This window comes from Triturus cristatus, chromosome 7 (assembly GCF_964204655.1).
Source record: "Triturus cristatus chromosome 7, aTriCri1.1, whole genome shotgun sequence".
In the NCBI taxonomy this organism is placed as follows: Eukaryota; Metazoa; Chordata; class Amphibia; order Caudata; family Salamandridae; genus Triturus; species Triturus cristatus.
This window is the reverse complement of record NC_140590.1, coordinates 724,634,802-724,648,464: the sequence shown is the minus strand read 5'-3', so window position 1 is coordinate 724,648,464 and position 13,663 is coordinate 724,634,802. Positions and strand designations below refer to the sequence as shown.

The following is a 13,663-nucleotide window of genomic DNA, read 5'->3' as shown; positions in this document are numbered from 1 at the left end:
CTGTTTTCTCTTTTATTCTCTTTCTATCTCTCTCTTCTATTCTTCAGCCCATTCTGCCTCATTCTTAATTCTATTCTTCTGTACCTATCTTACTTTTAGTACTAGGTCTTTCTTTTCATTTATTGAACAATGTCTTTCCATCTCTTTTTTCTTGTTGATTCTGCAGTCACGTGTTCCTATCTCCTCATGCTCCCCCTCATCCTGAGTTATGGTTAATGTGATTTCGTGGAATGTTCGTGGTCTGGGTCATCCTGTCAAGCGCCAAAAGGTATTGTCTCATTTAGCTAAGCTTAATACCCAGGTTGCTTTTTTACAAGAAACCCACTGTAATGATAAAGAATCTATTAAACTCAAACACCAATGGGTTAATCAAATTGTTTTTTCTCCTGCTATTGATCGCCATGGTGGTGTTGCTATACTATTTCATAAATCTATTAATGCACAGATTATATCATCAGATTGTGATCCTAATGGTCGGTGGGTATTGGCTGAGGTTATCATAAATAAACTACAAATAACCTTTTTCAATATCTATGGGCCTGTTAAACCAGATGTGGAATTCTGGCATTCTATAAAGTTGAAATTACTCTCAATTACCAATTCTGATATTGTGGTTGGTGGTGATTTTAATAACTGGATAGACCCATTTACTGACAGGCAATCCAAATGTAAGTTCAAACCTGATAAATCCCACAAATCCTTCCAATCAGCCCTCTCCTCTCGTCCCCTATTTGATACCTGGAAAACGTGTAACCCAGATGTCTCAGAATTTACTTTCTTTTCACCTGTTCACCATACCAGATCTCGTATTGATTATATTTTAGTCTCCAAATCGTTGCTACCCTGCCTCCAGTCGTCTGACATTGGGTCTATTTTTATCTCTGACCATGCCCCTGTTTCCACCCTTATTGACCTATCTCTCACCACATGCAAACAAGGTAGATGGCGTTTTAATAATCACTTGTTATTAGATCATACTTTTATTTTAGAAGCGACTTCTTTTATTAAGGAATTTTTTGCTTTTAATAACTCTTTAGACACCTCCTTACACAATAATTGGGACGCTTTCAAAGCATCCTTTAGAGCCTTCACTATTGCCTACTCCTCAAAGAAGAAAAAGTTAATGCACACTAAATATAAAGAGACCCTGACCCTTCTGAAAACATTAGAACATAATTATTACTCTTCTAAATCTGCATCCTCCTTACAAGAATTAATTAAAGCTAAATCTACCCTGAATAAAATAGTCACGGCGGATGCCTGTAACATCCTCCTTAAGATTAAATCGAAATACCACGGAGGCCAAAACAAAGCAGGAAAAATGCTAGCAAATTATTTAAAAATTTAATCAGAACGTAAAGCTATCGGCCCCATTCACTCTGAATCTAATAATGCTCTCCTCTCTTCTGATTCCGATTTATTTCCACATTTCAATCATACTATAATCTCTTATATACAGAAATTACTTTGCCCTCTGAAGAAGACTTCACTTATTTTTTTCGAGATATTCCCAAACCTATCACTACCCAAGACATTTTCAAACCCCTTGAAGAAGACATTTCCCTACAAGAACTAACTGATGCTCTTACGTCTTTGAAAAAAGTTAAGGCCCCTGGTCCTGATGGATTTTCGGTGGAATTATTCAACTCCTTTTCATCAATTTTTGCCCCTAAATTATTATGATTGTAAAAAATTTTTGCAAAAATCCTAGCTTCTCGTTTACAGAAAGCTATCCCTTTTCTCATTAATCCAGGTCAAGTTGGCTTTGTTAAAGGTCATTTGGCTTCTGACAATGCCAGAATGTTTTCCAATATTCTTGCTCTTAGTAAAAAGTACCCATCTCCACTAGCTGCACTATCTTTGGATGCAGAAAAAGCCTTCGACCACATTAATTGGGACTTTTTGATTCACACACTACAATGGTTTGGTTTTGGTCCAAAGTTTATTTCATATGTTAAATTGCTATATACCAATCCAAAAGCATGTGTTTTTGTTAATGGTCTTTTTTCCCCATATTTCTCTCTTCAAAGAGGTACGCGCCAGGGCTGCCCCCTTTCCCCATTGCTTTTCCTATTATGTTTAGAACCCTTTCTCGAACGTATTAGAAGTAATCCTCTCATTACTGGTTTTAGTTTTAAGACCCAACAAATTAAATTATCTGCATATGCAGATGATGTTCTTATTTATATGTCTAATCCTGTGTCTTCCTTACCCCTCTTCTTACAGGAAATATCATTTGCTAAGGTTTCAGGCTACAAATTAAATTTCTCTAAAACAGAGATTTTACCCTGAAATTCTTCATGTTATAGACATATGTTTGATTCGACCAACTTTACATGGTATCCTCCAAAAATTAAATATCTCGGCACATGGTTCTCCTCCAACATTCGTGACACACTATCCCATAATTTTTCTGCCTTAAAGCTTAAAATTGCGAATCTGTTAACTCTTTGGTCTCCTTTATTCCAATCGTGGTGGGGCAGACTTGATACAATTAAAATGATGATTGTCCCCCAGATTCTGTTCATATTATCCATGCTACCTTTTAAAATTCCTAAATATTATTTTGCTCAGATTAATTCGTTATGCACTAAATTTCTCTGGAATAACAAGCATGCACGTATTGCTCTGTCTAAATTGATTCGTCCTATGAACGAGGGGGGGAGTAAGATTCCCTGATTTCATTTTATACCATAATGCCTTTTTGATTCGTCAATTTTATGCTCTGTCTAAAGATTATCAGGATTTACCTAAACCTTCATGGGTCAATGTTGAATGCTCACTGTTAAATGACTTTTCAATACAAGATATTGTTCACATGACTAATTGTACTTTTATTTCCAAATACCCTATTTTAAAACATTCTCAATCTCTGTTGCATACACTTTTCTTTAAGAACTTTGATAATTATCAATCTTTTCTAGCCTCCTCACTTTGGTTCAATAAATACATTAAGTTTCGTTTTAAATCATTCTATTACAAACAATGGAAAGAAAAGGGTCTTTTTTACGTTAACCAAATGATTGTCAATAATGTGATTCTCTCTTTCCATCAGTTACAATAGTCCTTTCATTTACCTGATTCTTGTATTCAGCAATATAATACGTTAGTTCCAATATTACAGAGATGTTTACATAATTTTAACTCTCAGCCAATTCCTACTTCCTTTACTCCTGATACTCCACTATATCAAATTTCTGCTGATACTATTCCGAGTGCCTCTTTCATTTATAAATCTTTATCGACCCCTGTTGGCACACGGAATAAATCTAAGGTGGAACTTGAGTGGGAACAGGATCTATCTCTGACACTCTCTACACTTCAATGGGATAAGTTTTGGCAAAAACTATTCAAGACATCCAAAGCTGCCAATATCACACAGTCCCTATATTTCATTTATAATAGAGTTGTCATTACTCCCCTTTTGTTACATAAATTCAACCATTCTGCCACATCATCTTGCTGGTCGTGTGCTACTGCTGAAGGTTCTTTATTACATTTACTGTTCTATTGTCCTAAGGTATATGCTTTTTGAAATACTGTATGGTCAAAATGTTTACTGATTTTTTCTTATAAGATCCAATTTAATATTCACAATGTATTCCTAGGTACCATGTCACCTGATTTTGCTCAAATTACCTAAAAATCAATTTTATTTGATTTATTGCTTGCTATGGCTTTTAAAGTTATTTTAACCTGCTGGAAAGACAACTCTAAATTATCTTTTTTACTTTGGTGGAATTATATTTGTGATGAACATAGAATTGCTTCTACTCCTCAGTCGTCCATCCACCTTCAAATTAAATCAGACCTACTATGGCTACCCTTTACTACTTTTCTATCTTCGTCCTTCTAGTCTCTTTTCATCCCTACTAGCTATTTCTTATTCTTTCCTTGTCTTTCTTTTCTCTCCCCTGTTCCTCTCCTTTCTTTTTCTTCTGTCTTCCTTTCCTTCTTTTTCTCTTTCTCTTTCCTCTAAATAAAAATTAACTTCCTTTCTATATTTTGCATTCAAGTTAGCATTTACACAGGTTCTTGGTATACCAATACAGTATAATGTCTTATTTTACACTTTGTTTGTTTTGGACTAAGCTGATATTTGTATTCCTGTGTTTTTCATCTTCAAATAAAAATTATTTAACTAAAAAAAAAAAAGTGATAATTTGCTGTTATACTTTATATTATACTAGAAATACTAAACAGCTTCTCTTAAAATAACATTTAATACATGTTTATAAGTATTATCAAAAAAATAAAAAAAACTATATGGTTGCATGACTCCATGCCACTTAACCCTACACCACTCTACTCTATGCCACTGCGCTCTACGCCACCCTACTCTTCCCCTCTGCACTCTCCCCTGCACCACTCCACGACACTACTCTCTACTCTAAAATAATCTTCTTTACGCCACTGCACGCTATACCACTCTACACGACTCTGCTCCACTTCATTCTACTCTACTCTACGCCATTGCACTGTACACCAATGCACTCTACACCAGTCTACTCTGAACCACTGTAGCCCACTCTATGATACTCCACAATACTACACTCTATAACGCTCTACTCCAGTAACCTCTACTACACAGTATGACACCCTACTCCACTCTGACAGCCCATTCTACAACACTCTACTCCAATCTATACCACTCTATGACACTACTCCACTCTACGTTTCTCTACGCAACACCCCCTGCGCCACACCATGCCACTTTACTCCACTCTATTCTAAAACTCACTAATCTACTGCTCCACTCTATGCCACTCAACACTCACATTATATGCCACTCCACTCTACAACACTCTACTCCACTCTGTCATTACACTACTCCACTCTATGCTACTCCACTCTACGACAATCTAGTCCACTCTACACCACTTTATTCTACAGGACTCTACTCCATCCCCTATACGCCACACAACTCTACACAACTCCATGGCACTTTACTCCACTCTGACCCACTACTCCACTCAACTCTACTTCACTCCACGCCCATCCACTCGACAACACTCTACGCCCCTCCACTCTATACCGCTCCATGACACTGTACTTCACTCCACGTCACTAAAATCTACTCTACACCACTCTATGCCACTCCATACCACTCCACTCTCTTTTACCCTACCAACGTTTAGCCATACTGAAACACTGCCACACTAGTGTACAGCATAGCTAAAACATATTGGCAATGCCATTAGCTCTTGCATAGGCGAGACCTATTGGCTGGGCCAATGCTTGTTTTTATGAAGAGATCACAAATTCACTCTGCCATCTCACACACTGAGCAGACCAACTTTAAATGCGCGCCCCCCAGACCAGGTCTGGAATACAAGTACAGAGCAGCTTTTGACACCATACTCCAGACCTCAAACATAAAGCTAGAGCCTATGAGGGTTCAGTGTGGCTCTGCCCAGAGTCATACATTTGGCCTGGAGAAAGGTTTGGCGTGATGGGGGCGTGGCAGTAGAGGATGCAGACACGGAATTGGAGGCTTTGACACACAGTGCACCCTTGTGATTTTGTCATCCAATGATCGAGCGGATTAATCACCAGCGTCCTTGCAACAGCTCAGCTACACGACGCCTCGACCGGCAAAACCAAAGATCATTCACACCCAAAATGCAGCCATGCTAAGGGCCTCTCACACTACTACCCGGGGCCACCGGAACTGTGCCTTTCTGAGGCTGCAGGGGCATCTGCATCATCATGGATCTGCTGCGTTTGTCACACAACCCAGCATCAGCTGCATACATTTCAGATTTTATCCAAAATAATGTTTCTACCTCAAACGTTACTAAACAAAAAAGCGCTACCTATACTTCCAGAGGCAGATCATTTGAAAAGGTTAACGGGCTACCTTTAAGCTTCTGATTTCTGTATTCGGGTATCAAACTTGCACTAAAAAGGTGCACCTTTGCATAGACAGTATTAACAGCTATTAAAATGTTAAAATAACTAAAAGAAACTGCTACACATAGTGCCACATTAATCCGCATAATTTGTCTTTTCTTGGTGTGTACTATTGTCCTCAACTGCTACATAATTCCAGTGGCCTTACTATACCAAAATCCTAGACTGTTAGGAAGTTGTGTAGGTTAACAGTTCGACTACTAATTATATTGACAACGTACTCAATGTACTTCATAAAACCTTTACACAATTGTGTTTATATTTCTGGTTCTGGAGCTAACACAATGACGCTCTATCCTGACCTGCTGGATGAACGTGATCGCTAGTAATAGGCATCTGTACTCCGCCCCGCTCCCTACCGTTCCTTTACAGTACTGAGACACCCACACTTCTTGAAATTAGCTGATTTGTATTGCACTGTTATGCTACCACTAATCACACCACAACTACCAAAGAACTCTCACTGTGCACATTATCCTGAACAGCAAACTGAACCCGTATCCCAGTACCGAGACTCCTACAAACTTTGTCAATGCCCCATTGTCCAGATGTTCTTATTGACTGAGATCCCTGTACTGAGACGTCCACAGAGCTCTACCAGTGCACCCCCATCTTGACAGCACCGTGCAGCCCTATACCAGCCCTCATACAGGCATCCCAAAAGACAGTCTATATTCATACCTAACAAGCACAGTACCTCTGTCCTGGCCTGTGCTGTGGCGAGTTTTTCAGAATTGACACAGCACTCCCATTTCACTTCTACTCGTCCAGTACTGGTATGACAGTACTGCAACATCCATACAACTCTCATGGTGCACCTGGTTAATCCTAGCACCTTGAAATGCAGTCCCAGCCCGAGACATCTGCAGAGCTTTCACAATGCATCTGCATCACAGCCTTCTCTGTGCACCGATATGTTTGTTATTTTTTTATTGATTGTTTAAGTGGCAATACACACCCATAATTCTTATAGAATTAGCAGCAGACGCAAGAACAGTACACAATGACAAGGTACAGGTTTCAATCGGACCAATTAATGTCCTTTGAACCGATCAAATATCAAGTCTCTAAAGAAAAGGGGAAAACCAGGGGGCTAAACCGTACAGTTAGCAGTAAGAGTGGGAAGTGTATGAGAATAAAGCGCAAAACCACGGTATTTACCATGTAGGATCGGGTACGGCAATTAACAATAATGCAAATGATAGATACAGTACTAAGGACCATGGTGTTGACTATCATCAAATAGATCAGATACTGCAATATATTTCAGTACGAATCAATTTGTGCAAAGTTGTAAAGTGCATATTGTTGATCAGATCTTGTACAGTTCGCAGCAAGAGTCGATAGTATAATATAGATCACATGTGATAATAAAGTGCAAAACCTCAGCATTTACCATGATGAATCAGGTACCAATATACAATAGTACAATCGAAAGATACAGTACTAAAGAGCATGGTGTTGATTATTATCAAATAGATCAATTATTGCTAAATATTTCAGTGCAATCATGTTTCTGCAAAGTCCTAAAGTGCACATTTTTCATCAATTCTGCGCCTTCCAGTTGGACACGTCTTTTTATTTTCTTATTTAAAAAAAATATATACAGCTTTAAAAAATCCAGAAATACTTTACAATTCCTACAGCCTTCAGCATCACAAAAGTACAAGATATGACCAAAACAATAGTAGAGTGCAAGATCCCACTTATTACCTATGTGGATAAAGTATGGCAGTATACAACCAGCTTCTTATGCAGTAATAAAGTGCTTTCCCCAAATATTGCAAAAGTAGATAAAATACAATAGCCTCTGACCATACACCCAGCCACACCAGAGTTGTGTAAAGAAATAAAGTACTCATCCTAGTAATCTAATTAAGATCCTTATACGATGTTCGTTAAGTCAAACTGACTGAAAAAATACTTAACATCCCAAAAAAGAGTGGGGTTTAACCTTTGCACACTGAGTTACACATATTGTTATCAGAGGAAAGATTCAGGATGGCACTTCAAGTTTTACCGTGGGATATGAAGAGCCTATACCTCTCCTTGGGAGTGCTGTTCAAAAGACCAGAAATTATCTGAACTGAGGTGGCGAAGTGAGCTGAAGAACGAAGATGGATTCAACCCAGATCTGTGAATGGGGGTGAGTGTCTGAAAAGTTTCAGCGCTCCGTCCATCATCTCCTTGTGTTTGCTTTGTTCGTCCTGAGTTGGCAGGGTATGCCCAGACGTGGGTCCCTTGCTCACTTTGCCACTAGATTCAAGCTAGCCTGGCTGATGAGGGGTGTTACCCTGAAACCGGTTCCAGAATGCTTGTTTCCAGTTCAGGGAAGAACTGACTTGGCAGTTCAGGGTGGGCTGTTCTCATGAGGCACAGGGTCAAGACTGATTTGCATACAGCTGGGTCTGAACTGAGGTGGAGAAGTGAGCTAAAGAATGATGTTGGATTCAACCCAGATCTGTGACTGGAGGTGAGTGTCTGAAAAGTTTCAGCGCTCCGTCCATCATCTCCTTCAGTTTGCTTTGTTCGCCTTTATATGGCAGGGTATGCCCAGACGTGGGTCCCTTGCTCACTTTGCCACTGTGCTCCATCCATCATCTCCTTGTGTTTGTGTTAGCCTTGTTCGCCCCAAGTTGGCAGGGTATGCCAGACGTGGGTCCTTTGCTCACTTTGCCATTGGATTCAAGCTAGCCTGGCTGATGAGGGGTGTTACCCCGAAACCGGTCCCAGGATGCTTGTTTCCGGTTCAGGGAAGAACTGGCTTGGCAGTTCGGGCTGGACTGTTCCCATAAGGCACAGGGTCAGACTGATTTGCATATGGCCATGTCTGAACTGGGGTGGCAGAGTGGGCTAAAGAACGGTGATGGATTCAACCCAGATCTGTGACAGGCGGTGAGTATCTGAAAAGTTTCAGCACTCCGTCCATCATCTTGTGTTTGCAAAAGATCAGAAGAGCCTGAAGTGGGGAGTCAATACCACCACCTCACCCCCTGCCCCCCGCCCCCAAGGAAGATTAAAGAGTCTCTGCCTTGTGCCCTATTCGGACAGATGACATTCCTAACTAATACTCTCAATCCAGTCGGTTAGTGGAGACCCAATCAGGACTCTATGTCTTCACGCCTACTGGCCCATACAGGCTCCTTTCCATGTTATATATTGTCACAAACCGTGTCCTCCATTCAGGAAAGGTTGGAGGGTTGCGACGTAGCCATACTAAAGCAATACACATGCAGTCCGCTGCCATAGCCATAAATATCAAATATAACTCCCCCTTTGAGTATCGGGAACCTACCACTAGCCCTAACAACATCATCTGGAGAGAGATTTTGATCTTTATATTTAAGATCATACAAAAAAGGTCCCAATTTCCTGTAGAGATGTGTTTAGCTCTGGGCATCAGAAAAACCTATGTATCATTTCAGCTTGTTCTATTCCACATCGATAGCATTTAGCAACAGGCTTCCTTTCCCATCTATGTACCTTAGTTGGAGTGTAATCTAAATCAAAAACAGTCTTAAAGTGCTGACTTTTTATTCCTGCAGTTAATAGTGTCGTGCTGCTGACTCTAATGATCTCTGTAATATCAATTCGTCTGCCACTAATCCTTCCTGCCACTTAGCTTAATCAACCTCTAGGTCGTTGGGCAGAGCTTGTGTTAATAGATTATAGAGTTGTCATCAATGGCTTCTATAATGAGGACTTTACTGACCAAAACTTGATTCTTGCCCATCTTGTTAAGAAAGTCTCTGATCTGAAAATATTTTTAAAAAGTTATCTATTTTAAGGCCATAATTTTCCAGCATCTTGCTAAAGGAATATATAGCTACTCTTTGTCAATAATGTTGTTTATAATAATACCGTTCTGCTCCCATCTTATACCCATATCATCATGGAATATAAAGGGTAAGGGAGGAGAACCCCATAAAGGTGTATACCAAATAGATTTATTGATGTCTGTTCTCCTCTTCACTTGCCGCATACCCTATATGTCCCCTTCACAGTCTCAAACCTAGTCTTTTTACAGTAGCTAAGTTCCATATTTAGCAAAAAAAAAACCTTGGCGTTGGACCCCAGCGTTAACTCGTATTTAGTGGGTGTTTCAGCATGGCTTAAATTATGTGTCCTGCCTATGATTAAGATACCCATGTGCTGCAGCATAAATGACCGATAGTAAAATATGAGAGTAGGAGCTGCCCATTCCACCCTGCTCTTGGCAAGTATCATGTACTTAGAAGCCCTTCTTGGCGTCTTAAACTGCCAAAGGAAACTAAAGCATACACTCTCTTCTTCTTCTTTGATAGCTTTATTTCGGTCGGTGACCATAAAAGCACAGGTAAAATATGTACAAGCATAAAATACATAAATAATTCAGGAATTAAGATTAAAAAAATTATTAAACAGCAGTTATCAAAGTGGAAACAATAAAGAATTACAGTATACATATTCAATCTCTAGTATAAGAATAAAAACTATTAAGAGGGACCCAACGCCTTTAAAATCCGGTTACGCGTGTGCCAAACATTGGTCAGAAATTTAGCTAATGCAAAAACAATTGGGCCAGAGAGATCAGTTTTTAAAATTCTATACATTGGTGCGTATTCCCTGCCACCCATATTCCTTATCAACGGGAGAAGCCAATATTTCCGTGCTATTTTGTAGGCTGGGCAAAAAAAAACCACATGCAGGTCAGTTTCCTCCATGGCATCACAGGCCGGACACTGCATTAGGGTGGGAGCCGGTAACCAGGTGCTTGTGAAAGACCGGAGCGGCAGTGTGCCGTATCTCCATTGGAGGAACAGCTTCCGGGTCAGTACGGGGGAGATAGGATCCAACACCCTCTCAAATCTATAGAAATCCTTGCTCTGCATAAACACAGAAGCTAAGGACCCTTCTGCCTGGGTAGCTTGAGCCCTGGCTAGTTTATATTCGTGATAGACCTTGGCCAGTGACTTTTTGGATAAATTAAGTGCGGCTTTCGCTGGCTCAGTCCATAAGTCGGGGAGCCCTATTCCCATGCAAATGGCTTGGATATTTTTGACCCAAGGGATATTGAGCGCTATTGGGTGATTCAGAAGTTCAACCAATTCCGCCCTATATTCTACGAGATCGTTGCTGCTCCACAGCCTACGCCAGAATGCTAAAGGTCTCAGGCTTATTTCGTCAGCTAACGGTCGTAGGCCCAGATCAAGCCTCAGGGGGAGGAGCGGAGTACTGGGCGGGAGTGCGGCTATCTGTCTTATAAACTTATTTTCCACTAATGACAGACTCTGGCAAGGCGTATGGCCCCATATTTCCGCCCCATACATTATCGCTCCCCTAGCCTGGGCCTTATATATCTGGATCAGTGCCCCCAATGGACGATATGATGAACCAGTCATCATCCGGGCAATACCCCCAGTGATTTGCGTAAGTTCAAGGTTAGCCCTGCTCTGATGGGATCCCCAAGTCATGGTTTCATTGAGAGTCACACCAAGGTATTCAAAGGTGGTCACTCTCTCAAGCCGTCCAGCTCCCAATTGCGGATTTGGCCGTAGTTTTTGCCTCGGATTCAAAACCATAAATTTGGTTTTTGCCGCATTAATTTCCAGCCCCCTATCAGTACAGAAGGCCACGAAGGAGTCAAGAATCCTCTGAATGCCCATGGGGGTTTTGGATAGCAGCAGGGTGTCGTCCGCAAACATAATTGCGGGCACCCTGCTGCCGTTCAATTTCGGGGCGTCGGTATATTCGGTGGCGTTCAGATGAGCGATTACCCCGTTGACAAAGAGGCAAAACAGGGTCGGTGCCAACACACAGCCCTGTCTTACCCCCCGGTCAACGGGGAATCTATCGGTCAGTTCCCCCGACCTCCCACACCTCACTCGGGCGTAGTTATTATGGTGCAGTCTCTGTAAGATCAATAGGATATCCGGGGGAACGCCCATCTCTGCCAAGATGCTCCAAAGTTTCCCCCTGGGCACCAGATCGAATGCGGCCCGTAAGTCCACAAAAATTGTGTACAAACTACCGCCCTCGATTTTTGCTGCCCGCCAGTAGATCAGATTCAATCTAAAAACCTGGTCCACTGTGGATACCCCCTTCCTGAATCCCGCCTGGTATGGACTGAGGGCTCCCACCTCCTCCATCCAGTCCTGGAGCCTATTCAGCATCACCCTACCAAACAGTTTCTGTGCCACATCTATCAGACTGATTGGTCTGTAGTTGGCTGGGAGGAGAGGTGAGCCCTTTTTAAAAATGGGGACCACCTCGGCCCCCAGCCAAGTACTAGGGATTTCCATGCCACCGAGAACTCCGTTGAAGAGGGCGGTAAGATAAGGGGCCCATACAGTAGGTTCTTGTTTAAACATATCCCCTGGTAAACCGTCCAGTCCCGGCGCCTTTCCAGAAGCAAGTCCTGAGATGGCAGCGGTCACTTCACCGAGCGTTATCGGCTCCCCTTCATAGTCCGGGCAGCCTACCCCGTCAACAGCAGGAGATTCTCCCGGGTCAGGACTGTATAGGGTCTGGAAGTGAGCTTGCCACACCCCTGGGGCAATATTGGGCTCGAATGCAGATTTTAGGTTCCCCGACCCCCCATTCACAATCCTCCAAAACAGCCGTTGGTTTTGGGTCGCTAGTGTCTTAGTGAGTTCTTCCCACTGTTTTTCCTCCCATTCTGCCTTAGCGTGGGCAGTGAGTTTCTTATAAACTCGTCTGCTTTGTTTTAGGCTATCCCCACCTAAACCCTCCTTGATTAGTTTAAGGAGCTCTGTTTTTGCCCTTCTGCAAGCAAGGTTGTACCATAATGTTTTACCTCGTCGCCCCCCTTTTGCTTTTCGTGGGCTACAAGTGAAATGAGGTGCCGCAGCTTTTATAAGTTCCTCATGGGCTTTGGACAATTTACCCTGGGAGTCTTTGTTGTATGGCTCAGTGTCCAAGCAACCCACAGTTTCCAAAATGGGAATTATCCCATCATAGAGCCTGGGGAGTTTATTCTTGCTTGTAGCCAGATGCTCCCACCTGATCCTTCTCCTATTGTTGTCAAGGAGAAGCGCCGGGGTGTTACCTACCACGTTATTCGCAAGAGCTTGGGGGCCAGGATGGACAAGGTCGAGCTCCAGTGCGTTATGGTCACTATCGGACCTTTCCATCACCCTGAAGTCCTGGATTGTCGGCCACTTCACTATTTGAGCCAGGACATAATCCAGACGGGACTCTCTTCCCAGTCTGTTATAGGTGGTTTTGCTGGGTATATCAGATTTTGTTCGCCCATTACAAGCTCTGAGTCCAAACTTCAGGGTGAGGGCTGTGATTTGCACGGCTAAAGGGGTCCATGCCTTTGGGGGTGGGGCTTCCACCATAGGGACTGCCCATCTAACTTCTTCTTCAGATGATAGCCCATCCAGAAGACCAGGGAGTGGCTCAAAATGAGAATTGAAATCCCCTCCCACAACATAGTATGAATCACTCGGTAGGTCAACTAAAAAATTAGAGAGTTCATCTATGGTCGGCGATTCCTTTACATTCCCCATTGGCCTGGAATAAATATTAATGAACACCAGTTTAACTTGATTGGGCCATAATAGAGAAATCGCAAGAATGTCCTCAGAATTGGTCGGCATCCGAATTGCCACACAGCCCAGATGAGATGCAACCCAAGTCGTAAGTCCTCCTGACGGACGGCCTTTGCCTTCCCATCTCGCTGGAATGAAGAATGACATGTAGCCTTGGTGACCATAGTCCTCTCTGGCCCAGGTTTCCTGGAACA

At 42.1% G+C, this 13,663-nt stretch overlaps 1 protein-coding gene across 2 annotated transcripts in view; it reads left to right on the top strand.

The window, feature by feature from the left end:
* Window positions 1-13,663, top strand: part of SLC26A11 (solute carrier family 26 member 11) — a 256,645-nt gene that overhangs the window by 229,503 nt on the left and 13,479 nt on the right. Inside the window, exon 17 of one of the 2 annotated variants that reach the window (XR_014966589.1) lies at window positions 167-268. The exons of the other annotated variant lie outside the window; for it this stretch is intronic. The gene's annotated coding sequence lies outside the window, so the exon portion shown is untranslated. The remainder of the gene's footprint in view (window positions 1-166; window positions 269-13,663) is intronic. 2 annotated transcript variants of the gene reach the window in all.